The sequence below is a fragment of the Hyla sarda genome, unplaced genomic scaffold, assembly GCF_029499605.1.
Source record: "Hyla sarda isolate aHylSar1 unplaced genomic scaffold, aHylSar1.hap1 scaffold_643, whole genome shotgun sequence".
Taxonomy (NCBI): domain Eukaryota; kingdom Metazoa; phylum Chordata; class Amphibia; order Anura; family Hylidae; genus Hyla; species Hyla sarda.
The window spans coordinates 2149-29205 of NW_026610658.1; the positions used below are offsets into that span (position 1 = coordinate 2149).

At 45.8% G+C, this 27057-nt stretch overlaps 11 non-coding genes across 11 annotated transcripts; all 11 read left to right on the top strand.

Moving 5' to 3' along the window:
- Nucleotides 1–1547: 1547 nt before the first annotated feature.
- LOC130342238 (U2 spliceosomal RNA) lies at nt 1548–1740 on the top strand. Its single transcript, XR_008881921.1, has one exon. It is a non-coding gene; the product is annotated as a U2 spliceosomal RNA (small nuclear RNA).
- A 2130-nt stretch (nt 1741–3870) lies between these two features.
- Nucleotides 3871–4063, top strand: LOC130342236 (U2 spliceosomal RNA). Its single transcript, XR_008881919.1, has one exon. It is a non-coding gene; the product is annotated as a U2 spliceosomal RNA (small nuclear RNA).
- A 2111-nt stretch (nt 4064–6174) lies between these two features.
- Nucleotides 6175–6366, top strand: LOC130342160 (U2 spliceosomal RNA). Its single transcript, XR_008881861.1, has one exon. It is a non-coding gene; the product is annotated as a U2 spliceosomal RNA (small nuclear RNA).
- A 2114-nt stretch (nt 6367–8480) lies between these two features.
- On the top strand, nt 8481–8673 carry LOC130342237 (U2 spliceosomal RNA). Its single transcript, XR_008881920.1, has one exon. It is a non-coding gene; the product is annotated as a U2 spliceosomal RNA (small nuclear RNA).
- A 3662-nt stretch (nt 8674–12335) lies between these two features.
- Nucleotides 12336–12522, top strand: LOC130342166 (U2 spliceosomal RNA). Its single transcript, XR_008881865.1, has one exon. It is a non-coding gene; the product is annotated as a U2 spliceosomal RNA (small nuclear RNA).
- A 2096-nt stretch (nt 12523–14618) lies between these two features.
- LOC130342208 (U2 spliceosomal RNA) lies at nt 14619–14809 on the top strand. Its single transcript, XR_008881894.1, has one exon. It is a non-coding gene; the product is annotated as a U2 spliceosomal RNA (small nuclear RNA).
- Nucleotides 14810–16899: 2090 nt separating this feature from the next.
- Nucleotides 16900–17090, top strand: LOC130342221 (U2 spliceosomal RNA). The gene has a single exon (XR_008881905.1). It is a non-coding gene; the product is annotated as a U2 spliceosomal RNA (small nuclear RNA).
- Nucleotides 17091–19194: 2104 nt separating this feature from the next.
- On the top strand, nt 19195–19385 carry LOC130342229 (U2 spliceosomal RNA). The gene has a single exon (XR_008881913.1). It is a non-coding gene; the product is annotated as a U2 spliceosomal RNA (small nuclear RNA).
- Nucleotides 19386–21489: 2104 nt separating this feature from the next.
- LOC130342230 (U2 spliceosomal RNA) lies at nt 21490–21680 on the top strand. The gene has a single exon (XR_008881914.1). It is a non-coding gene; the product is annotated as a U2 spliceosomal RNA (small nuclear RNA).
- Nucleotides 21681–23756: 2076 nt separating this feature from the next.
- On the top strand, nt 23757–23947 carry LOC130342233 (U2 spliceosomal RNA). Its single transcript, XR_008881916.1, has one exon. It is a non-coding gene; the product is annotated as a U2 spliceosomal RNA (small nuclear RNA).
- Nucleotides 23948–26042: 2095 nt separating this feature from the next.
- Nucleotides 26043–26233, top strand: LOC130342227 (U2 spliceosomal RNA). The gene has a single exon (XR_008881911.1). It is a non-coding gene; the product is annotated as a U2 spliceosomal RNA (small nuclear RNA).
- Nucleotides 26234–27057: the final 824 nt, after the last annotated feature.

Here is a 27057-nt window from a genome sequence, read left to right on the forward strand (position 1 = left end):
TGCTTCCAGCCATCCATTGCACTAATGGATTGGTCATCAGCTGGCTGTCTATGTCCCGCATCAATTATAGACCAAAGTACAGAGGGTTAGGCTATGCTGATTGTGTACCGTACCTGATGCATCAGAAGGTGCGAGGCCCTTGCTAAAATTCTGTGCACAGACTTTGAGATCTATACTTTAGACTGTATCTAAACCTGCTCCAACATGGACTGACATTCTGGCCTACTTTCAGCCGATGCGACTTGTCTGTCGCTGAACAGTCGCTTTTTATGTATTCAGCACCTATGTATAATGTTGTAAAAATGCTCTAGAAGCTAAAGTCGCCAGAAATGTCACACATATTTGGCCTGCAACTTTCTGTGCGACAAATTCAGAAAGGGAAAAATCAGGTATAAATCCTTTGAAAATTATCCCCCAGTGTCTCCATCTGCTGGCGGTATTGAATAAGCATTGCTGCACTGATGGGGTATGCATTAGACCGAAAAAAAAGAAGAAAAGAAGAATAATACGCCCAGAAAAGAGGCGAAAAGGAGAAAAACGTAAAAAAACGTGAAAAAAAAGTAAGAGGAAGCAGAAGGGAAAAAAAGGTGGAAAATGGGGTTTAAAAAGTGATTTCGGCGGAGAAATATATATATATATATATAATATATATATATATATATATACGCGCACACACACACATATATATAAACGTATTCTCCGTTGAGATATTGCAGCCGCTGCTGTGTCCAGGCCCAGGAGCCTTAGCACTGTGCTGTGATGTCACTCAATACCACTGACCATCACTAGGTGTAAACAACATCTCTCCTTTGCTGTGTATGTGACTATGGAGCTGTTTGGTGATGTCGTCTATTATGGCCTTCATAGAAGCAACAGGAGATTGTTGCATCCATCTAGAACCCTCAGAACGTACAGTGCTATGATGGTCACTCACTTCCACAGGCCTTGCAGAGTGTAAACAACAACAACCCAGCTTTGTTGTGTATGTAACCATAGGGATTTGTGATGTCACCTAGAACCTTCACAGCAGCGACAGCTTTATGAGGAGCATCAGCACTGCTCTGCCTGAGCAGAACCATCACCGCCCATAGGTTGTCAAATAACCCGGGTTTAACCCACCACAGGTAAGTCCAATGGGGGTGCAGGCATGTCCTCTATGCTTACAGCTTCCCGTGGGTGTTGGTTTGATACCGTTTGGGGACAGCCAAGGAGGCATCTGCAGGCAACAAAGGTAGGTGCTGTGCTTGTGTGTGTGTTTCCTATGCAGATCCTAAGCCCAGTGTCACATGCAAGTAGGAGGAGTAAGAAGGGTTCCTGGCAAATCCGGGTTATGGATTGCATTTAAAAGGCCCCGTGGGAGTGCAATGGGCCCCTGTCTTGCTGCTTAGCAATAATGGTATGTGGTTTAGGTTTCTGCTGTGTGTACTGGTGGTTGACTGCCCCCCAGCCCAGAGTGTGCATGGAAAATTGTCTGGCAGCCTCCCCTGACAGCAAGCAGTGATAGTGCCCATGAAGGGCACCTTGTTGGGCCCGCCCCTTTCACGGTTATCGCTTCTCGGCCTTTTGGCTAAGATCAAGTGTAGTATCTGTTCTTATCAGTTTAATATCTGATACGTCCCCTATCTGGGGACCATATATTAAATGGATTTTGAGAACGGGGGCCGATTTCGAAGCTTGCTTCCGTCGCCCTATGCATTGACCCGATATGGCAGAGTACTCTTCGGGTACAGTGCACCACCCCCTTACAGGGTTAAAAAGAAAGATTCCTACTTTCCATTGCTAACCTGCTTGCTGGCTAGCCAGCTAGCCAGCCCTGTGGGCCTTGCTGCTGCTGCAGCCAAAAACAACAAAAGGTGGGTGCTGCTGCTGCTTCTGCTGCTTCTGCTTCTGCTTGTGTCTGGCCGCTGTTGGAGCGTCCAGGCACCAGGACTTCTGCTGCTGCTGACTAAATGGCCTCCTTAATTGGATCATTTGAGTAGCCAGCACACCTGTGCAGGTAGGGCATGACATGATAGGCAGCTGCCTTGATAGCGGGTGGGTGCTGAATGTTCCTAATTGACAAAAATAAGATTACATGCTTATGAAGAAATATAAAATCTCATCCCTTCCCCAATATCGCGCCACACCCCTACCCCTTAATTCCCTGGTTGAACTTGATGGACATATGTCTTTTTTTCGACCGTACTAACTATGTAACTATGTAACATAACATGGGGGGGGGGGGTCTCCTGGCTGTTCACACAGGTGTGTCCATTGCTGTACATTGACCATGCATTGCTTCTGTGGTATTGCAAAGGCAAAGACAAATGCTTCCAGCCATCCATTGCACTAATGGATTGGTGTCATCAGCTGGCTGTCTATGTCCCGCATCAATATAGACCAAAGTACAGAGGGTTAGCGCTATGCTATTGTGCACCTACCTGATGCATCAGAAGGTGCGAGGCCCTTGCTAAAATTCTGTGCACAGACTTTGAGATCTATACTTTAGACTGTATCTAAACCTGCTCCAACATGGACTGACATTCTGGCCTACTTTCAGCCGATGCGACTTGTCTGTCGCTGAACAGTCGCTTTTTATGTATTCAGCACCTATGTATAATGTTGTAAAAATGCTCTAGAAGCTAAAGTCGCAGAAATGTCACACATATTTGGCCTGCAACTTTCTGTGCGACAAATTCAGACAGGAAAAATCAGTATAAATCCTTAGAAAATTATCCCCCAGTGTCTCCATCTGCTGGCGGTATTGAATAAGCATTGCTGCACAGATGGGGTATGCATTAGACGAAAAAACAAGAAGAAAAAGAAGAATAATACGCCCAGAAAAGAGGCGAAAAGGAGAGAAAACGTAAAAAAAACGTGAAAAAAAAGTAAGAGGAAAGAGAAGGGAAAAAAAAGGTGGAAATGGGGTTTAAAAGTGATTTCGGCGGAGAAATATATATATGTATATATACTATATATAGTATATATATATATATATATATATATATACGCGCACACACACACATATATATAAACATATTCTCCGTTGAGATATTGCAGCCGCTGCTGTGTCCAGGCCCAGGAGCCTTAGCACTGTGCTTGTGATGTCACTCAATACCACTGACATCACTAGGTGTAAACAACATCTCTCCTTTGCTGTGTATGTGACTATGGAGCTGTTTGGTGATGTCGTCTATTATGGCCTTCATAGAAGCAACAGGAGATTGTTGCATCCATCTAGAACCCTCAGAACTACAGTGCTATGATGTCACTCACTTCCACAGGGCCTTGCAGAGTGTAAACAACAACAAACCCAGCTTTGTTGTGTATGTAACCATAGGGATTTGTGATGTCACCTAGAACCTTCACAGCAGCGACAGCTTTATGAGGAGCATCAGCACTGCTCTGCCTGAGCAGAACCATCACCGCCATAGGTTGTCAAATAACCCGGGTTTAACCCACACAGGTAAGTCCAATGGGGTGCAGGCATGTCCCTCTATGCTTACAGCTTCCCGTGGGTGTTGGTTTGATACCGTTTGGGGACAGCCAAGGGAGGCATCTGCAGGCAACAAAGGTAGGTGTGTGCTTGTGTGTGTGTTTCCTATGCAGATCCTAAGCCCCAGTGTCACATGCAAGTAGGAGGAGTAAGAAGGGTTCCTGGCAAATCCGGGTTATGGATTGCATTTAAAAAGGGCCCCGTGGGAGTGCAATGGGCCCCTGTCTTGCTGCTTAGCAATAATGGTATGGGTTTAGGTTCTGCTGTGTGTACTGGTGGTTGACTGCCCCCCCAGCCCAGAGTGTGCATGGAAAATTGTCTTGCAGCCTCCCTGACAGCAAGCAGGTGATAGTGCCCATGAAGGGCACCTTGTTGGGCCCGCCCCTTTCACGGTTATCGCTTCTCGGCCTTTTGGCTAAGATCAAGTGTAGTATCTGTTCTTATCAGTTTAATATCTGATACGTCCCCCTATCTGGGGACCATATATTAAATGGATTTTGTGAGAACGGGGGCCGATTTCGAAGCTTGCTTCCGTCGCCCTATGCATTGACCCGATATGGCAGTATCTTCGGGTACAGTGCACCACCCCCTTACAGGGTTAAAAAGAAAGATTCCTACTTTCATTGCTACCTGCTTGCTGGCTAGCCAGCTAGCCAGCCCTGTGGGGCCTTGCTGCTGCTGCAGCCAAAAAACAAAAGGTGGTGCTGCTGCTGCTTCTGCTGCTTCTGCTTCTGCTTGTGTCTGGCCGCTGTTGGAGCGTCCAGGCACAGGACTTCTGCTGCTGCTGACTAAATGGCCTCCTTAATTGGATCATTTGAGTAGCCAGCACACCCTGTGCAGGTAGGGCATGACATGATAGGGCAGCTGCCTTGATAGCGGGTGGGTGCTGAATGTTCCTAATTGACAAAATAAGATTAATGCTTATGAAGAAATATAAAATCTCATCCCTTCCCCAATATCGCGCCACACCCCTACCCCTTAATTCCCTGGTTGAACTTGATGGACATATGTCTTTTTTCGACCGTACTAACTATGTAACTATGTAACATAACATGGGGGGGGGGGGGGTCTCCTGGCTGTTCACACAGGTGTGTCATTGCTGTACATTGACCATGCATTGCTTCTGTGGTATTGCAAAGGCAAAGACAAATGCTTCCAGCCATCCATTGCACTAATGGATTGGGTCATCAGCTGGCTGTCTATGTCCCGCATCAATATAGACCAAAGTACAGAGGGTTAGGCTATGCTATTGGTGCACCTACCTGATGCATCAGAAGGTGCGAGGCCCTTGCTAAATTCTGTGCACAGACTTTGAGATCTATACTTTAGACTGTATCTAAACCTGCTCCAACATGGACTGACATTCTGGCCTACTTTCAGCCGATGCGACTTGTCTGTCGCTGAACAGTCGCTTTTTATGTATTCAGCACCTATGTATAATGTTGTAAAAATGCTCTAGAAGCTAAAGTCGCAGAAATGTCACACATATTTGGCCTGCAACTTTCTGTGCGACAAATTCAGACAGGAAAAATCAGTATAAATCCTTAGAAAATTATCCCCCAGTGTCTCCATCTGCTGGCGGTATTGAATAAGCATTGCTGCACTGATGGGGTATGCATTAGACGAAAAACAAGAAGAAAAAAGAAGAATAATACGCCCAGAAAAGAGGCGAAAAGGAGAAAAACGTAAAAAAAACTTGAAAAACAAAGTAAGAGGAAGAGAAGGGAAAAAAAGGTGGAAATGGGGTTTAAAAGTGATTTCGGCGGAGAAATATATACTATATCTATATATATATATATATATATATATATATATACGCGCACACACACACATATATAAACGTATTCGTATTCTCCGTTGAGATATTGCAGCCGCTGCTGTGTCCAGGCCCAGGAGCCTTAGCACTGTGCTGTGATGTCACTCAATACCACTGACATCACTAGGTGTAAACAACATCTCTCCTTTGCTGTGTATGTGACTATGGAGCTGTTTGGTGATGTCGTCTATTATGGCCTTCATAGAAGCAACAGGAGATTGTTGCATCCATCTAGAACCCTCAGAACTACAGTGCTATGATGTCACTCACTTCCACAGGCCTTGCAGAGTGTAAACAACAACAACCCAGCTTTGTTGTGTATGTAACCATAGGGATTTGTGATGTCACCTAGACCCTTCACAGCAGCGACAGCTTTATGAGGAGCATCAGCACTGCTCTGCCTGAGCAGAACCATCACCGCCATAGGTTGTCAAATAACCCGGGTTTAACCCACACAGGTAAGTCCAATGGGGGTGCAGGCATGTCCTCTATGCTTACAGCTTCCGTGGGTGTTGGTTTGATACCGTTGTGGGGACAGCCAAGGAGCATCTGCAGGCAACAAAGGTAGGTGTGTGCTTGTGTGTGTGTTTCCTATGCAGATCCTAAGCCCAGTGTCACATGCAAGTAGGAGGAGGTAAGAAGGGTTCCTGGCAAATCCGGGTTATGGATTGCATTTAAAAAGGGCCCCGTGGGAGTGCAATGGGCCCCCTGTCTTGGCTGCTTAGCAATAATGGTATGGGGTTTAGGTTCTGCTGTGTGTACTGGTGGTTGACCTGCCCCCCAGCCCAGAGTGTGCATGGAAAATTGTCTGGCAGCCTCCCTGACAGCAAGCAGTGATAGTGCCCATGAAGGGCACCTTGTTGGGCCCGCCCCTTTCACGGTTATCGCTTCTCGGCCTTTTGGCTAAGATCAAGTGTAGTATCTGTTCTTATCAGTTTAATATCTGATACGTCCCCTATCTGGGGACCATATATTAAATGGATTTTTGAGAACGGGGGCCGATTTCGAAGCTTGCTTCCGTCGCCCCTATGCATTGACCCGATATGGCAGTATCTTCGGGTACAGTGCACCACCCCCCTTACAGGGTTAAAAAGAAAGATTCCTACTTTCATTGCTACCTGCTTGCTGGCTAGCCAGCTAGCCAGCCCTGTGGGCCTTGCTGCTGCTGCAGCCAAAAAACAAAAGGTGGTGCTGCTGCTGCTTCTGCTGCTTCTGCGTTCTGCTTGTGTCTGGCCGCTGTTGGAGCGTCCAGGCACAGGACTTCTGCTGCTGCTGACTAAATGGCCTCCTGAATTGGATCATTTGAGTAGCCAGCACACCTGTGCAGGTAGGGCATGACATGATAGGCAGGCTGCCTTTGATAGCGGGTGGGGTGCTGAATGTTCCTAATTGACAAAATAAGATTAATGCTTATGAAGAAATATAAAATCTCATCCCTTCCCCAATATCGCGCCACACCCCCTACCCCTTAATTCCCTGGTTGAACTTGATGGACATATGTCTTTTTTCGACCGTACTAACTATGTAACTATGTAACATAACATGGGGGGGGGGGGGGGGTCTCCTGGCTGTTCACACAGGTGTGTCATTGCTGTACATTGACCATGCATTGCTTCTGTGGGTATTGCAAAGGCAAAGACAAATGCTTCCAGCCATCCATTGCACTAATGGATTGGTCATCAGCTGGCTGTCTATGTCCCGCATCAATATAGACCAAAGTACAGAGGGTTAGGCTATGCTATTGTGCACCTACCTGATGCATCAGAAGGTGCGAGGCCTTGCTAAATTCTGTGCACAGACTTTGAGATCTATACTTTAGACTGTATCTAAACCTGCTCCAACATGGACTGACATTCTGGCCTACTTTCCAGCCGATGCGACTTGTCTGTCGCTGAACAGTCGCTTTTTATGTATTCAGCACCTATGTATAATGTTGTAAAATGCTCTCTAGAAGCTAAAGTCGCAGAAATGTCACACATATTTGGCCTGCAACTTTCTGTGCGACAAATTCAGACAGGAAAAATCAGTATAAATCCTTAGAAAATTATCCCCCAGTGTCTCCATCTGCTGGCGGTATTGAATAAGCATTGCTGCACTGATGGGGGTATGCATTAGACGAAAAAAAGAAGAAAAAAGAAGACATAATACGCCCAGAAAAGAGGCGAAAAGGGAGAAAAACGTAAAAAAAACGTGAAAAAAAAGTAAGAGGAAGAGAAGGGAAAAAAAAGGTGGAAATGAGTTTAAAAGTGATTTCGGCGGAGAAATATATATATATATATATATACTATATATATATATATATATATATATATACCGCACACACACACATATATAAACGTATTCTCCGTTGAGATATTGCAGCCGCTGCTGTGTCCAGGCCCAGGAGCCTTAGCACTGTGCTGTGATGTCACTCAATACCACTGACATCACTAGGTGTAAACCAACATCTCTCCTTTGCTGTGTATGTGGACTATGGAGCTGTTTGGTGATGTCGTCTATTATGGCCTTCATAGAAGCAACAGGAGATTGTTGCATCCATCTAGAACCCTCAGAACTACAGTGCTATGATGTCACTCACTTCCACAGGCCTTGCAGAGTGTAAACAACAACAACCCAGCTTTGTTGTGTATGTAACCATAGGGATTTGTGATGTCACCTAGAACCTTCACAGCAGCGACAGCTTTATGAGGAGCATCAGCACTGCTCTGCCTGAGCAGAACCATCACCGCCATAGGTTGTCAAATAACCCGGGTTTAACCCACACAGGTAAGTCCAATGGGGTGCAGGCATGTCCTCTATGCTTACAGCTTCCCGTGGGTGTTGGTTTGATACCGTTTGGGGACAGCCAAGGAGGCATCTGCAGGCAACAAAGGTAGGTGTGTGCTTGTGTGTGTGTTTCCTATGCAGATCCTAAGCCCAGTGTCACATGCAAGTAGGAGGAGTAAGAAGGGTTCCTGGCAAATCCGGGTTATGGATTGCATTTAAAAAGGCCCCGTGGGAGTGCAATGGGCCCCTGTCTTGCTGCTTAGCAATAATGGTATGGGTTTAGGTTCTGCTGTGTGTACTGGTGGTTGACTGCCCCCCAGCCCCAGAGTGTGCATGGAAAATTGTCTGGCAGCCTCCCTGGACAGCAAGCAGTGATAGTGCCCATGAAGGGCACCTTGTGTGGGGCCCGCCCCTTTCACGGTTATCGCTTCTCGGCCTTTTGGCTAAGATCAAGTGTAGTATCTGTTCTTATCAGTTTAATATCTGATACGTCCCCCTATCTGGGGACCATATATTAAATGGATTTTTGAGAACGGGGGCCGATTTCGAAGCTTGCTTCCGTCGCCCTATGCATTGACCCCGATATGGCAGTATCTTCGGGTACAGTGCACCACCCCCTTACAGGGTTAAAAAGAAAGATTCCTACTTTCATTGCTACCTGCTTGCTGGCTAGCCAGCTAGCCAGCCCTGTGGGCCTTGCTGCTGCTGCAGCCAAAAAACAAAAGGTGGTGCTGCTGCTGCTGCTCTGCTGCTTCTGCTTCTGCTTGTGTCTGGCCGCTGTTGGAGCGTCCAGGCACAGGACTTCTGCTGCTGGCTGACTAAATGGCCTCCTTAATTGGATCATTTGAGTAGCCCAGCACACCCTGTGCAGGTAGGGCATGACATGATAGGCAGCTGCCTTGATAGCGGGTGGGTGCTGAATGTTCCTAATTGACAAAATAAGATTAATGCTTATGAAGAAATATAAAATCTCATCCCTTCCCCAATATCGCGCCACACCCCCTACCCCTTAATTCCCTGGTTGAACTTGATGGACATATGTCTTTTTTCGACCGTACTAACTATGTAACTATGTAACATAACATGGGGGGGGGGGGGGGTCTCCTGGCTGTTCACACAGGTGGTGTCATTGCTGTACATTGACCATGCATTGCTTCTGTGGTATTGCAAAGGCAAAGACAAATGCTTCCAGCCATCCATTGCACTAATGGATTGGTCATCAGCTGGCTGTCTATGTCCCGCATCAATATAGACCAAAGTACAGAGGGTTAGGCTATGCTATTGTGCACCTACCTGATGCATCAGAAGGTGCGAGGGCCCTTGCTAAATTCTGTGCACAGACTTTGGAGATCTATACTTTAGACTGTATCTAAACCTGCTCCAACATGGGACTGACATTCTGGCCTACTTTCAGCCGATGCGACTTGTCTGTCGCTGAACAGTCGCTTTTTATGTATTCAGCACCTATGTATAATGTTGTAAACAATGCTCTAGAAGCTAAAGTCGCAGAAATGTCACACATATTTGGCCTGCAACTTTCTGTGCGACAAATTCAGACAGGAAAAAATCAGTATAAATCCTTAGAAAATTATCCCCCCAGTGTCTCCATCTGCTGGCGGTATTGAATAAGCATTGCTGCACTGATGGGGTATGCATTAGACGAAAAAAAGAAGAAAAAGAAGAATAATACGCCCAGAAAAGAGGCGAAAAGGAGAAAAACGTAAAAAAACGTGAAAAAAAAGTAAGAGGAAGAGAAGGGGAAAAAAAAGGTGGAAATGGGTTTAAAAGTGATTTCGGCGGAGAAATATATATATATATATATATATATATATATATATATATATATATATACGCGCACACACACACATATATAAACGTATTCTCCGTTGAGATATTGCAGCCGCTGCTGTGTCCAGGCCCAGGAGCCTTAGCACTGTGCTGTGATGTCACTCAATACCACTGACATCACTAGGTGTAAACAACATCTCTCCTTTGCTGTGTATGTGACTATGGAGCTGTTTGGTGATGTCGTCTATTATGGCCTTCATAGAAGCAACAGGAGATTGTTGCATCCATCTAGAACCCTCAGAACTACAGTGCTATGATGTCACTCACTTCCACAGGCCTTGCAGAGTGTAAACAACAACAACCCAGCTTTGTTGTGTATGTAACCATAGGGATTTGTGATGTCACCTAGAACCTTCACAGCAGCGACAGCTTTATGAGGAGCATCAGCACTGCTCTGCCTGAGCAGAACCATCACCGCCATAGGTTGTCAAATAACCCGGGTTTAACCCACACAGGTAAGTCCAATGGGGTGCAGGCATGTCCTCTATGCTTACAGCTTCCCGTGGGTGTTGGTTTGATACCGTTTGGGGACAGCCAAGGAGGCATCTGCAGGCAACAAAGGTAGGTGTGTGCTTGTGTGTGTGTTTCCTATGCAGATCCTAAGCCCAGTGTCACATGCAAGTAGGAGGAGTAAGAAGGGTTCCTGGCAAATCCGGGTTATGGATTGCATTTAAAAGGCCCCGTGGGAGTGCAATGGGCCCCTGTCTTGCTGCTTAGCAATAATGGTATGGGTTTAGGTTCTGCTGTGTGTACTGGTGGTTGACTGCCCCCCAGCCCAGAGTGTGCATGGAAAATTGTCTGGCAGCCTCCCTGACAGCAAGCAGTGATAGTGCCCATGAAGGGCACCTTGTTGGGCCCGCCCCTTTCACGGTTATCGCTTCTCGGCCTTTTGGCTAAGATCAAGTGTAGTTCTGCTCACTTGGTCTGGCCAGAGGGTGTCTGGGGTACCCGGCTCCTTTGCCTGGGGGGATCGTCCTTCTTAACGGAGGGACTTCACCCCCCTGCTGCTATTAGGGAGCCGGCTTAGTCCCCAGACAACGGGGAGCGATCACCACCACCTACCTGCTTACAGTGGGGGAGGTGTTTATCCTGATGGACATGGCTGGATCAAGTGGAGCATCATCAGAAGGCATCCCTGAGTATGCTAAGCTCAGAAATGGAGTTCGGATTTCCTTATTGGATACCTGCAAGAGAGGAAAAGGATTATGTTTCGTGGTCGAGGAGATCTTATTCAAGTTGCTGGAAATTAAGAAGGAACAAATCCTGTCTATGCTTGAATTCCCAAGAAATGGACACTACGATGTTATATTGGCTTCTGAAGAGGACTTTAATTTTTTTTGCAGCAAGTACCAGCAAAAGAAGGCCAATCCAGTTTTGGAGGGTGTGGAGGTGACCCCGCATTTTCCGAACCAGGAGAAAATATTGACGGTACGGATGTATAGCCCATATATACTGGAAAAAGACATTGAGACTTTTCTTTCTAGATTCTGTGACAATATTCTGTCAAAGGGAAAAGTCCTGAACCAATATGGCCTATGGACTACAAAATGGAAATTTAAAGTTAAATTTAAAAAGGAACCTGACGGTAAAGTGATTTATCCACCTGGGCGATTCAAAATTGGATCGGTCAATGGTGACTTGTTCTATTCAGGGATGGAGGAATTTTGCCGTAAATGTAAACAATACGGGCACGGGAAAGACCTATGTACTCACTCATGGTGCTATAAGTGCCAGGAGGGAGGTCATGAAGCAGACACCTGCAACAACAACAAAAAAAAGAAGTGTCATCTGTGCGGTGAGGAAGATCACCTGGTAAATGTATGTCCCAAGAAACAAACAACGAAAAAGGAAACAGCTAAAAGGAGTAGGGAAGAAGAAGAAATTGGAGAACCTGAGTTGGAGGAAGTTCCAGCCAGAAAAGTGGCTGAAGAAAAGAAAAAGAAAGAAGAGGTTTATGTACCAATGGAATTTGGAGGTGTTTTGGATGGCATGTTGGAAAATATGCCAAAAAAGGAAAGAAGACCATTTGATATGGATTTAATGGAATTAAGGTCGAAATATGAAAATCGGTACGAGGAAGCTAGAGACAAAGTGTATTTTTCATTTCAAGCTGATATGGACAGATTTTTGGACACTTATAAAGTTCCATCTTGGTTGGGACTTCCGGTAAAAAGACAGATGATAAGAGGAACGATAAACCTTGGAATGATAGATTTCCTAATGGTATATGCCTGGAGAAATGGAATGTCTCTCTGATTAATTACTGGTGAAAGCAATGTTTGTTTGTTATTGTAAATGTGTATGTTTTTTTTTTCTGGTTAAATCTTTTTTATTGATTTTATTTTGTGGTCATTAGTGTTAAGAAGAAATAAAAAATGGGTTACCTGATGATGAGCAACAATCGAGTTCAAATAAGATCTTGGAACTCTGATTGAGTTTCTGAGGGCTAACTTAAAAAAAAAAATCTGTTCTTATCAGTTTAATATCTGATACGTCCCCTATCTGGGGACCATATATTAAATGGATTTTTGAGAACGGGGGCCGATTTCGAAGCTTGCTTCCGTCGCCCTATGCATTGACCCGATATGGCAGTATCTTCGGGTACAGTGCACCACCCCCTTACAGGGTTAAAAAGAAAGATTCCTACTTTCATTGCTACCTGCTTGCTGGCTAGCCAGCTAGCCAGCCCTGTGGGCCTTGCTGCTGCTGCAGCCAAAAAACAAAAGGTGGTGCTGCTGCTGCTTCTGCTGCTTCTGCTTCTGCTTGTGTCTGGCCGCTGTTGGAGCGTCCAGGCACAGGACTTCTGCTGCTGCTGACTAAATGGCCTCCTTAATTGGATCATTTGAGTAGCCAGCACACCTGTGCAGGTAGGGCATGACATGATAGGCAGCTGCCTTGATAGCGGGTGGGTGCTGAATGTTCCTAATTGACAAAATAAGATTAATGCTTATGAAGAAATATAAAATCTCATCCCTTCCCCAATATCGCGCCACACCCCTACCCCTTAATTCCCTGGTTGAACTTGATGGACATATGTCTTTTTTCGACCGTACTAACTATGTAACTATGTAACATAACATGGGGGGGGGGGGGGGGGTCTCCTGGCTGTTCACACAGGTGTGTCATTGCTGTACATTGACCATGCATTGCTTCTGTGGTATTGCAAAGGCAAAGACAAATGCTTCCAGCCATCCATTGCACTAATGGATTGGTCATCAGCTGGCTGTCTATGTCCCGCATCAATATAGACCAAAGTACAGAGGGTTAGGCTATGCTATTGTGCACCTACCTGATGCATCAGAAGGTGCGAGGCCCTTGCTAAATTCTGTGCACAGACTTTGAGATCTATACTTTAGACTGTATCTAAACCTGCTCCAACATGGACTGACATTCTGGCCTACTTTCAGCCGATGCGACTTGTCTGTCGCTGAACAGTCGCTTTTTATGTATTCAGCACCTATGTATAATGTTGTAAAAATGCTCTAGAAGCTAAAGTCGCAGAAATGTCACACATATTTGGCCTGCAACTTTCTGTGCGACAAATTCAGACAGGAAAAATCAGTATAAATCCTTAGAAAATTATCCCCCAGTGTCTCCATCTGCTGGCGGTATTGAATAAGCATTGCTGCACTGATGGGGTATGCATTAGACGAAAAAAAGAAGAAAAAGAAGAATAATACGCCCAGAAAAGAGGCGGAAAGGAGAAAAACGTAAAAAAACGTGAAAAAAAGTAAGAGGAAGAGAAGGGAAAAAAAGGTGGAAATGGGTTTAAAAGTGATTTCGGCGGAGAAATATATATATATATATATATATATATATATATATATATATATATATATATACGCGCACACACACACATATATAAACGTATTCTCCGTTGAGATATTGCAGCCGCTGCTGTGTCCAGGCCCAGGAGCCTTAGCACTGTGCTGTGATGTCACTCAATACCACTGACATCACTAGGTGTAAACAACATCTCTCCTTTGCTGTGTATGTGACTATGGAGCTGTTTGGTGATGTCGTCTATTATGGCCTTCATAGAAGCAACAGGAGATTGTTGCATCCATCTAGAACCCTCAGAACTACAGTGCTATGATGTCACTCACTTCCACAGGCCTTGCAGAGTGTAAACAACAACAACCCAGCTTTGTTGTGTATGTAACCATAGGGATTTGTGATGTCACCTAGAACCTTCACAGCAGCGACAGCTTTATGAGGAGCATCAGCACTGCTCTGCCTGAGCAGAACCATCACCGCCATAGGTTGTCAAATAACCCGGGTTTAACCCACACAGGTAAGTCCAATGGGGTGCAGGCATGTCCTCTATGCTTACAGCTTCCCGTGGGTGTTGGTTTGATACCGTTTGGGGACAGCCAAGGAGGCATCTGCAGGCAACAAAGGTAGGTGTGTGCTTGTGTGTGTGTTTCCTATGCAGATCCTAAGCCCAGTGTCACATGCAAGTAGGAGGAGTAAGAAGGGTTCCTGGCAAATCCGGGTTATGGATTGCATTTAAAAAGGCCCCGTGGGAGTGCAATGGGCCCCTGTCTTGCTGCTTAGCAATAATGGTATGGGTTTAGGTTCTGCTGTGTGTACTGGTGGTTGACTGCCCCCCAGCCCAGAGTGTGCATGGAAAATTGTCTGGCAGCCTCCCTGACAGCAAGCAGTGATAGTGCCCATGAAGGGCACCTTGTTGGGCCCGCCCCTTTCACGGTTATCGCTTCTCGGCCTTTTGGCTAAGATCAAGTGTAGTATCTGTTCTTATCAGTTTAATATCTGATACGTCCCCTATCTGGGGACCATATATTAAATGGATTTTTGAGAACGGGGGCCGATTTCGAAGCTTGCTTCCGTCGCCCTATGCATTGACCCGATATGGCAGTATCTTCGGGTACAGTGCACCACCCCCTTACAGGGTTAAAAAGAAAGATTCCTACTTTCATTGCTACCTGCTTGCTGGCTAGCCAGCTAGCCAGCCCTGTGGGCCTTGCTGCTGCTGCAGCCAAAAAACAAAAGGTGGTGCTGCTGCTGCTTCTGCTGCTTCTGCTTCTGCTTGTGTCTGGCCGCTGTTGGAGCGTCCAGGCACAGGACTTCTGCTGCTGCTGACTAAATGGCCTCCTTAATTGGATCATTTGAGTAGCCAGCACACCTGTGCAGGTAGGGCATGACATGATAGGCAGCTGCCTTGATAGCGGGTGGGTGCTGAATGTTCCTAATTGACAAAATAAGATTAATGCTTATGAAGAAATATAAAATCTCATCCCTTCCCCAATATCGCGCCACACCCCTACCCCTTAATTCCCTGGTTGAACTTGATGGACATATGTCTTTTTTCGACCATACTAACTATGTAACTATGTAACATAACATGGGGGGGGGGGGGTCTCCTGGCTGTTCACACAGGTGTGTCATTGCTGTACATTGACCATGCATTGCTTCTGTGGTATTGCAAAGGCAAAGACAAATGCTTCCAGCCATCCATTGCACTAATGGATTGGTCATCAGCTGGCTGTCTATGTCCCGCATCAATATAGACCAAAGTACAGAGGGTTAGGCTATGCTATTGTGCACCTACCTGATGCATCAGAAGGTGCGAGGCCCTTGCTAAATTCTGTGCACAGACTTTGAGATCTATACTTTAGACTGTATCTAAACCTGCTCCAACATGGACTGACATTCTGGCCTACTTTCAGCCGATGCGACTTGTCTGTCGCTGAACAGTCGCTTTTTATGTATTCAGCACCTATGTATAATGTTGTAAAAATGCTCTAGAAGCTAAAGTCGCAGAAATGTCACACATATTTGGCCTGCAACTTTCTGTGCGACAAATTCAGACAGGAAAAATCAGTATAAATCCTTAGAAAATTATCCCCCAGTGTCTCCATCTGCTGGCGGTATTGAATAAGCATTGCTGCACTGATGGGGTATGCATTAGACGAAAAAAAAGAAGAAAAAGAAGAATAATACGCCCAGAAAAGAGGCGAAAAGGAGAAAAACGTAAAAAAACGTGAAAAAAAAGTAAGAGGAAGAGAAGGGAAAAAAAGGTGGAAATGGGTTTAAAAGTGATTTCGGCGGAGAAATATATATATATATATATATATATATATATATATATATATATATACGCGCACACACACACATATATATAAACGTATTCTCCGTTGAGATATTGCAGCCGCTGCTGTGTCCAGGCCCAGGAGCCTTAGCACTGTGCTGTGATGTCACTCAATACCACTGACATCACTAGGTGTAAACAACATCTCTCCTTTGCTGTGTATGTGACTATGGAGCTGTTTGGTGATGTCGTCTATTATGGCCTTCATAGAAGCAACAGGAGATTGTTGCATCCATCTAGAACCCTCAGAACTACAGTGCTATGATGTCACTCACTTCCACAGGCCTTGCAGAGTGTAAACAACAACAACCCAGCTTTGTTGTGTATGTAACCATAGGGATTTGTGATGTCACCTAGAACCTTCACAGCAGCGACAGCTTTATGAGGAGCATCAGCACTGCTCTGCCTGAGCAGAACCATCACCGCCATAGGTTGTCAAATAACCCGGGTTTAACCCACACAGGTAAGTCCAATGGGGTGCAGGCATGTCCTCTATGCTTACAGCTTCCCGTGGGTGTTGGTTTGATACCGTTTGGGGACAGCCAAGGAGGCATCTGCAGGCAACAAAGGTAGGTGTGTGCTTGTGTGTGTGTTTCCTATGCAGATCCTAAGCCCAGTGTCACATGCAAGTAGGAGGAGTAAGAAGGGTTCCTGGCAAATCCGGGTTATGGATTGCATTTAAAAAGGCCCCGTGGGAGTGCAATGGGCCCCTGTCTTGCTGCTTAGCAATAATGGTATGGGTTTAGGTTCTGCTGTGTGTACTGGTGGTTGACTGCCCCCCAGCCCAGAGTGTGCATGGAAAATTGTCTGGCAGCCTCCCTGACAGCAAGCAGTGATAGTGCCCATGAAGGGCACCTTGTTGGGCCCGCCCCTTTCACGGTTATCGCTTCTCGGCCTTTTGGCTAAGATCAAGTGTAGTATCTGTTCTTATCAGTTTAATATCTGATACGTCCCCTATCTGGGGACCATATATTAAATGGATTTTTGAGAACGGGGGCCGATTTCGAAGCTTGCTTCCGTCGCCCTATGCATTGACCCGATATGGCAGTATCTTCGGGTACAGTGCACCACCCCCTTACAGGGTTAAAAAGAAAGATTCCTACTTTCATTGCTACCTGCTTGCTGGCTAGCCAGCTAGCCAGCCCTGTGGGCCTTGCTGCTGCTGCAGCCAAAAAACAAAAGGTGGTGCTGCTGCTGCTTCTGCTGCTTCTGCTTCTGCTTGTGTCTGGCCGCTGTTGGAGCGTCCAGGCACAGGACTTCTGCTGCTGCTGACTAAATGGCCTCCTTAATTGGATCATTTGAGTAGCCAGCACACCTGTGCAGGTAGGGCATGACATGATAGGCAGCTGCCTTGATAGCGGGTGGGTGCTGAATGTTCCTAATTGACAAAATAAGATTAATGCTTATGAAGAAATATAAAATCTCATCCCTTCCCCAATATCGCGCCACACCCCTACCCCTTAATTCCCTGGTTGAACTTGATGGACATATGTCTTTTTTCGACCGTACTAACTATGTAACTATGTAACATAACATGGGGGGGGGGGGGGGGGTCTCCTGGCTGTTCACACAGGTGTGTCATTGCTGTACATTGACCATGCATTGCTTCTGTGGTATTGCAAAGGCAAAGACAAATGCTTCCAGCCATCCATTGCACTAATGGATTGGTCATCAGCTGGCTGTCTATGTCCCGCATCAATATAGACCAAAGTACAGAGGGTTAGGCTATGCTATTGTGCACCTACCTGATGCATCAGAAGGTGCGAGGCCCTTGCTAAATTCTGTGCACAGACTTTGAGATCTATACTTTAGACTGTATCTAAACCTGCTCCAACATGGACTGACATTCTGGCCTACTTTCAGCCGATGCGACTTGTCTGTCGCTGAACAGTCGCTTTTTATGTATTCAGCACCTATGTATAATGTTGTAAAAATGCTCTAGAAGCTAAAGTCGCAGAAATGTCACACATATTTGGCCTGCAACTTTCTGTGCGACAAATTCAGACAGGAAAAATCAGTATAAATCCTTAGAAAATTATCCCCCAGTGTCTCCATCTGCTGGCGGTATTGAATAAGCATTGCTGCACTGATGGGGTATGCATTAGACGAAAAAAAAGAAGAAAAAGAAGAATAATACGCCCAGAAAAGAGGCGAAAAGGAGAAAAACGTAAAAAAACGTGAAAAAAAAGTAAGAGGAAGAGAAGGGAAAAAAAGGTGGAAATGGGTTTAAAAGTTATTTCGGCGGAGAAATATATATATATATATATATATATATATATATATATATATATATATATATATATACGCGCACACACACACATATATATAAACGTATTCTCCGTTGAGATATTGCAGCCGCTGCTGTGTCCAGGCCCAGGAGCCTTAGCACTGTGCTGTGATGTCACTCAATACCACTGACATCACTAGGTGTAAACAACATCTCTCCTTTGCTGTGTATGTGACTATGGAGCTGTTTGGTGATGTCGTCTATTATGGCCTTCATAGAAGCAACAGGAGATTGTTGCATCCATCTAGAACCCTCAGAACTACAGTGCTATGATGTCACTCACTTCCACAGGCCTTGCAGAGTGTAAACAACAACAACCCAGCTTTGTTGTGTATGTAACCATAGGGATTTGTGATGTCACCTAGAACCTTCACAGCAGCGACAGCTTTATGAGGAGCATCAGCACTGCTCTGCCTGAGCAGAACCATCACCGCCATAGGTTGTCAAATAACCCGGGTTTAACCCACACAGGTAAGTCCAATGGGGTGCAGGCATGTCCTCTATGCTTACAGCTTCCCGTGGGTGTTGGTTTGATACTGTTTGGGGACAGCCAAGGAGGCATCTGCAGGCAACAAAGGTAGGTGTGTGCTTGTGTGTGTGTTTCCTATGCAGATCCTAAGCCCAGTGTCACATGCAAGTAGAAGGAGTAAGAAGGGTTCCTGGCAAATCCGGGTTATGGATTGCATTTAAAAAGGCCCCGTGGGAGTGCAATGGGCCCCTGTCTTGCTGCTTAGCAATAATGGTATGGGTTTAGGTTCTGCTGTGTGTACTAGTGGTTGACTGCCCCCCAGCCCAGAGTGTGCATGGAAAATTGTCTGGCAGCCTCCCTGACAGCAAGCAGTGATAGTGCCCATGAAGGGCACCTTGTTGGGCCCGCCCCTTTCACGGTTATCGCTTCTCGGCCTTTTGGCTAAGATCAAGTGTAGTATCTGTTCTTATCAGTTTAATATCTGATACGTCCCCTATCTGGGGACCATTTATTAAATGGATTTTTGAGAACGGGGGCCGATTTCGAAGCTTGCTTCCGTCGCCCTATGCATTGACCCGATATGGCAGTATCTTCGGGTACAGCGCACCACCCCCTTACAGGGTTAAAAAGAAAGATTCCTACTTTCATTGCTACCTGCTTGCTGGCTAGCCAGCTAGCCAGCCCTGTGGGCCTTGCTGCTGCTGCAGCCAAAAAACAAAAGGTGGTGCTGCTGCTGCTTCTGCTGCTTCTGCTTCTGCTTGTGTCTGGCCGCTGTTGGAGCGTCCAGGCACAGGACTTCTGCTGCTGCTGACTAAATGGCCTCCTTAATTGGATCATTTGAGTAGCCAGCACACCTGTGCAGGTAGGGCATGACATGATAGGCAGCTGCCTTGATAGCGGGTGGGTGCTGAATGTTCCTAATTGACAAAATAAGATTAATGCTTATGAAGAAATATAAAATCTCATCCCTTCCCCAATATCGCGCCACACCCCTACCCCTTAATTCCCTGGTTGAACTTGATGGACATATGTCTTTTTTCGACCGTACTAACTATGTAACTATGTAACATAACATGGGGGGGGGGGTCTCCTGGCTGTTCACACAGGTGTGTCATTGCTGTACATTGACCATGCATTGCTTCTGTGGTATTGCAAAGGCAAAGACAAATGCTTCCAGCCATCCATTGCACTAATGGATTGGTCATCAGCTGGCTGTCTATGTCCCGCATCAATATAGACCAAAGTACAGAGGGTTAGGCTATGCTATTGTGCACCTACCTGATGCATCAGAAGGTGCGAGGCCCTTGCTAAATTCTGTGCACAGACTTTGAGATCTATGCTTTAGACTGTATCTAAACCTGCTCCAACATGGACTGACATTCTGGCCTACTTTCAGCCGATGCGACTTGTCTGTCGCTGAACAGTCGCTTTTTATGTATTCAGCACCTATGTATAATGTTGTAAAAATGCTCTAGAAGCTAAAGTCGCAGAAATGTCACACATATTTGGCCTGCAACTTTCTGTGCGACAAATTCAGACAGGAAAAATCAGTATAAATCCTTAGAAAATTATCCCACAGTGTCTCCATCTGCTGGCGGTATTGAATAAGCATTGCTGCACTGATGGGGTATGCATTAGACGAAAAAAAAGAAGAAAAAGAAGAATAATACGCCCAGAAAAGAGGCGAAAAGGAGAAAAACGTAAAAAAAAAGGTGAAAAAAAAATAAGAGGAAGAGAAGGGAAAAAAAGGTGGAAATGGGTTTAAAAGTGATTTCGGCGGAGAAATATATATATATATATATATATATATATATATATATATATACATATATATATATATATACGCGCACACACACACATATATATAAACGTATTCTCCGTTGAGATATTGCAGCCGCTGCTGTGTCCAGGCCCAGGAGCCTTAGCACTGTGCTGTGATGTCACTCAATACCACTGACATCACTAGGTGTAAACAACATCTCTCCTTTGCTGTGTATGTGACTATGGAGCTGTTTGGTGATGTCGTCTATTATGGCCTTCATAGAAGCAACAGGAGATTGTTGCATCCATCTAGAACCCTCAGAACTACAGTGCTATGATGTCACTCACTTCCACAGGCCTTGCAGAGTGTAAACAACAACAACCCAGCTTTGTTGTGTATGTAACCATAGGGATTTGTGATGTCACCTAGAACCTTCACAGCAGCGACAGCTTTATGAGGAGCATCAGCACTGCTCTGCCTGAGCAGAACCATCACCGCCATAGGTTGTCAAATAACCCGGGTTTAACCCACACAGGTAAGTCCAATGGGGTGCAGGCATGTCCTCTATGCTTACAGCTTCCCGTGGGTGTTGGTTTGATACCGTTTGGGGACAGCCAAGGAGGCATCTGCAGGCAACAAAGGTAGGTGTGTGCTTGTGTGTGTGTTTCCTATGCAGATCCTAAGCCCAGTGTCACATGCAAGTAGGAGGAGTAAGAAGGGTTCCTGGCAAATCCGGGTTATGGATTGCATTTAAAAAGGCCCCGTGGGAGTGCAATGGGCCCCTGTCTTGCTGCTTAGCAATAATGGTATGGGTTTAGGTTCTGCTGTGTGTACTGGTGGTTGACTGCCCCCCAGCCCAGAGTGTGCATGGAAAATTGTCTGGCAGCCTCCCTGACAGCAAGCAGTGATAGTGCCCATGAAGGGCACCTTGTTGGGCCCGCCCCTTTCACGGTTATCGCTTCTCGGCCTTTTGGCTAAGATCAAGTGTAGTATCTATTCTTATCAGTTTAATATCTGATACGTCCCCTATCTGGGGACCATATATTAAATGGATTTTTGAGAACGGGGGCCGATTTCGAAGCTTGCTTCCGTCGCCCTATGCATTGACCCGATATGGCAGTATCTTCGGGTACAGTGCACCACCCCCTTACAGGGTTAAAAAGAAAGATTCCTACTTTCATTGCTACCTGCTTGCTGGCTAGCCAGCTAGCCAGCCCTGTGGGCCTTGCTGCTGCTGCAGCCAAAAAACAAAAGGTGGTGCTGCTGCTGCTTCTGCTGCTTCTGCTTCTGCTTGTGTCTGGCCGCTGTTGGAGCGTCCAGGCACAGGACTTCTGCTGCTGCTGACTAAATGGCCTCCTTAATTGGATCATTTGAGTAGCCAGCACACCTGTGCAGGTAGGGCATGACATGATAGGCAGCTGCCTTGATAGCGGGTGGGTGCTGAATGTTCCTAATTGACAAAATAAGATTAATGCTTATGAAGAAATATAAAATCTCATCCCTTCCCCAATATCGCGCCACACCCCTACCCCTTAATTCCCTGGTTGAACTTGATGGACATATGTCTTTTTTCGACCGTACTAACTATGTAACTATGTAACATAACATGGGGGGGGGGGTCTCCTGGCTGTTCACACAGGTGTGTCATTGCTGTACATTGACCATGCATTGCTTCTGTGGTATTGCAAAGGCAAAGACAAATGCTTCCAGCCATCCATTGCACTAATGGATTGGTCATCAGCTTGCTGTCTATGTCCCGCATCAATATAGACCAAAGTACAGAGGGTTAGGCTATGCTATTGTGCACCTACCTGATGCATCAGAAGGTGCGAGGCCCTTGCTAAATTCTGTGCACAGACTTTGAGATCTATACTTTAGACTGTATCTAAACCTGCTCCAACATGGACTGACATTCTGGCCTACTTTCAGCCGATGCGACTTGTCTGTCGCTGAACAGTCGCTTTTTATGTATTCAGCACCTATGTATAATGTTGTAAAAATGCTCTAGAAGCTAAAGTCGCAGAAATGTCACACATATTTGGCCTGCAACTTTCTGTGCGACAAATTCAGACAGGAAAAATCAGTATAAATCCTTAGAAAATTATCCCCCAGTGTCTCCATCTGCTGGCGGTATTGAATAAGCATTGCTGCACTGATGGGGTATGCATTAGACGAAAAAAAAGAAGAAAAAGAAGAATAATACGCCCAGAAAAGAGGCGAAAAGGAGAAAAACGTAAAAAAACGTGAAAAAAAAGTAAGAGGAAGAGAAGGGAAAAAAAGGTGGAAATGGGTTTAAAAGTGATTTCGGCGGAGATATATATATATATATATATATATATATATATATACGCGCACACACACACATATATATAAACGTATTCTCCGTTGAGATATTGCAGCCGCTGCTGTGTCCAGGCCCAGGAGCCTTAGCACTGTGCTGTGATGTCACTCAATACCACTGACATCACTAGGTGTAAACAACATCTCTCCTTTGCTGTGTATGTGACTATGGAGCTGTTTGGTGATGTCGTCTATTATGGCCTTCATAGAAGCAACAGGAGATTGTTGCATCCATCTAGAACCCTCAGAACTACAGTGCTATGATGTCACTCACTTCCACAGGCCTTGCAGAGTGTAAACAACAACAACCCAGCTTTGTTGTGTATGTAACCATAGGGATTTGTGATGTCACCTAGAACCTTCACAGCAGCGACAGCTTTATGAGGAGCATCAGCACTGCTCTGCCTGAGCAGAACCATCACCGCCATAGGTTGTCAAATAACCCGGGTTTAACCCACACAGGTAAGTCCAATGGGGTGCAGGCATGTCCTCTATGCTTACAGCTTCCCGTGGGTGTTGGTTTGATACCGTTTGGGGACAGCCAAGGAGGCATCTGCAGGCAACAAAGGTAGGTGTGTGCTTGTGTGTGTGTTTCCTATGCAGATCCTAAGCCCAGTGTCACATGCAAGTAGGAGGAGTAAGAAGGGTTCCTGGCAAATCCGGGTTATGGATTGCATTTAAAAAGGCCCCGTGGGAGTGCAATGGGCCCCTGTCTTGCTGCTTAGCAATAATGGTATGGGTTTAGGTTCTGCTGTGTGTACTGGTGGTTGACTGCCCCCCAGCCCAGAGTGTGCATGGAAAATTGTCTGGCAGCCTCCCTGACAGCAAGCAGTGATAGTGCCCATGAAGGGCACCTTGTTGGGCCCGCCCCTTTCACGGTTATCGCTTCTCGGCCTTTTGGCTAAGATCAAGTGTAGTATCTGTTCTTATCAGTTTAATATCTGATACGTCCCCTATCTGGGGACCATATATTAAATGGATTTTTGAGAACGGGGGCCGATTTCGAAGCTTGCTTCCGTCGCCCTATGCATTGACCCGATATGGCAGTATCTTCGGGTACAGTGCACCACCCCCTTACAGGGTTAAAAAGAAAGATTCCTACTTTCATTGCTACCTGCTTGCTGGCTAGCCAGCTAGCCAGCCCTGTGGGCCTTGCTGCTGCTGCAGCCAAAAAACAAAAGGTGGTGCTGCTGCTGCTTCTGCTGCTTCTGCTTCTGCTTGTGTCTGGCCGCTGTTGGAGCGTCCAGGCACAGGACTTCTGCTGCTGCTGACTAAATGGCCTCCTTAATTGGATCATTTGAGTAGCCAGCACACCTGTGCAGGTAGGGCATGACATGATAGGCAGCTGCCTTGATAGCGGGTGGGTGCTGAATGTTCCTAATTGACAAAATAAGATTAATGCTTATGAAGAAATATAAAATCTCATCCCTTCCCCAAAATCGCGCCACACCCCTACCCCTTAATTCCCTGGTTGAACTTGATGGACATATGTATTTTTTCGACCGTACTAACTATGTAACTATGTAACATAACATGGGGGGGGGGGGGTCTCCTGGCTGTTCACACAGGTGTGTCATTGCTGTACATTGACCATGCATTGCTTCTGTGGTATTGCAAAGGCAAAGACAAATGCTTCCAGCCATCCATTGCACTAATGGATTGGTCATCAGCTGGCTGTCTATGTCCCGCATCAATATAGACCAAAGTACAGAGGGTTAGGCTATGCTATTGTGCACCTACCTGATGCATCAGAAGGTGCGAGGCCCTTGCTAAATTCTGTGCACAGACTTTGAGATCTATACTTTAGACTGTATCTAAACCTGCTCCAACATGGACTGACATTCTGGCCTACTTTCAGCCGATGCGACTTGTCTGTCGCTGAACAGTCGCTTTTTATGTATTCAGCACCTATGTATAATGTTGTAAAAATGCTCTAGAAGCTAAAGTCGCAGAAATGTCACACATATTTGGCCTGCAACTTTCTGTGCGACAAATTCAGACAGGAAAAATCAGTATAAATCCTTAGAAAATTATCCCCCAGTGTCTCCATCTGCTGGCGGTATTGAATAAGCATTGCTGCACTGATGGGGTATGCATTAGACGAAAAAAAAGAAGAAAAAGAAGAATAATACGCCCAGAAAAGAGGCGAAAAGGAGAAAAACGTAAAAAAACGTGAAAAAAAAGTAAGAGGAAGAGAAGGGAAAAAAGGTGGAAATGGGTTTAAAAGTGATTTCGGCGGAGAAATATATATATATATATATATATATATATATATATATATATATATATATATACGCGCACACACACACATATATATAAACGTATTCTCCGTTGAGATATTGCAGCCGCTGCTGTGTCCAGGCCCAGGAGCCTTAGCACTGTGCTGTGATGTCACTCAATACCACTGACATCACTAGGTGTAAACAACATCTCTCCTTTGCTGTGTATGTGACTATGGAGCTGTTTGGTGATGTCGTCTATTATGGCCTTCATAGAAGCAACAGGAGATTGTTGCATCCATCTAGAACCCTCAGAACTACAGTGCTATGATGTCACTCACTTCCACAGGCCTTGCAGAGTGTAAACAACAACAACCCAGCTTTGTTGTGTATGTAACCATAGGGATTTGTGATGTCACCTAGAACCTTCACAGCAGCGACAGCTTTATGAGGAGCATCAACACTGCTCTGCCTGAGCAGAACCATCACCGCCATAGGTTGTCAAATAACCCGGGTTTAACCCACACAGGTAAGTCCAATGGGGTGCAGGCATGTCCTCTATGCTTACAGCTTCCCGTGGGTGTTGGTTTGATACCGTTTGGGGACAGCCAAGGAGGCATCTGCAGGCAACAAAGGTAGGTGTGTGCTTGTGTGTGTGTTTCCTATGCAGATCCTAAGCCCAGTGTCACATGCAAGTAGGAGGAGTAAGAAGGGTTCCTGGCAAATCCGGGTTATGGATTGCATTTAAAAAGGCCCCGTGGGAGTGCAATGGGCCCCTGTCTTGCTGCTTAGCAATAATGGTATGGGTTTAGGTTCTGCTGTGTGTACTGGTGGTTGACTGCCCCCCAGCCCAGAGTGTGCATGGAAAATTGTCTGGCAGCCTCCCTGACAGCAAGCAGTGATAGTGCCCATGAAGGGCACCTTGTTGGGCCCGCCCCTTTCACGGTTATCGCTTCTCAGCCTTTTGGCTAAGATCAAGTGTAGTATCTGTTCTTATCAGTTTAATATCTGATACGTCCCCTATCTGGGGACCATATATTAAATGGATTTTTGAGAACGGGGGCCGATTTCGAAGCTTGCTTCCGTCGCCCTATGCATTGACCCGATATGGCAGTATCTTCGGGTACAGTGCACCACCCCCTTACAGGGTTAAAAAGAAAGATTCCTACTTTCATTGCTACCTGCTTGCTGGCTAGCCAGCTAGCCAGCCCTGTGGGCCTTGCTGCTGCTGCAGCCAAAAAACAAAAGGTGGTGCTTCTGCTGCTTCTGCTTCTGCTTGTGTCTGGCCGCTGTTGGAGCGTCCAGGCACAGGACTTCTGCTGCTGCTGACTAAATGGCCTCCTTAATTGGATCATTTGAGTAGCCAGCACACCTGTGCAGGTAGGGCATGACATGATAGGCAGCTGCCTTGATAGCGGGTGGGTGCTGAATGTTCCTAATTGACAAAATAAGATTAATGCTTATGAAGAAATATAAAATCTCATCCCTTCCCCAATATCGCGCCACACCCCTACCCCTTAATTCCCTGGTTGAACTTGATGGACATATGTCTTTTTTCGACCGTACTAACTATGTAACTATGTAACATAACATGGGGGGGGGGGGGGGTCTCCTGGCTGTTCACACAGGTGTGTCATTGCTGTACATTGACCATGCATTGCTTCTGTGGTATTGCAAAGGCAAAGACAAATGCTTCCAGCCATCCATTGCACTAATGGATTGGTCATCAGCTGGCTGTCTATGTCCCGCATCAATATAGACCAAAGTACAGAGGGTTAGGCTATGCTATTGTGCACCTACCTGATGCATCAGAAGGTGCGAGGCCCTTGCTAAATTCTGTGCACAGACTTTGAGATCTATACTTTAGACTGTATCTAAACCTGCTCCAACATGGACTGACATTCTGGCCTACTTTCAGCCGATGCGACTTGTCTGTCGCTGAACAGTCGCTTTTTATGTATTC